Consider the following 287-nt stretch of genomic DNA (forward strand, 5'->3'; position numbering starts at 1 on the left):
GTGAGATAGGGAAGATGGTCACGACCGGGCTGTCGAACCAACTCCGCAACACTCATCACTCCCGGAGGACCCGGAGGAGCAGGAGCGGGTGCAGCAGCGGGACCCGGAGGAGCAGGAGCGGGTGCAGCAGAGGGAGATGTATGGTATGAGCTGTGGGGCGAAGCGGAATCCTGAAAATGGCTGGAATCCCGAGACTGGCTCCCCATACCACCACGACCACGACGCTGTCGAGGCCGGGTCTGATCATCATGAGACCTGTAAATTAAAAAAAATATATTTAATAAATA

Source organism: Brassica oleracea, chromosome C1, assembly GCF_000695525.1.
Source record: "Brassica oleracea var. oleracea cultivar TO1000 chromosome C1, BOL, whole genome shotgun sequence".
In the NCBI taxonomy this organism is placed as follows: domain Eukaryota; kingdom Viridiplantae; phylum Streptophyta; class Magnoliopsida; order Brassicales; family Brassicaceae; genus Brassica; species Brassica oleracea.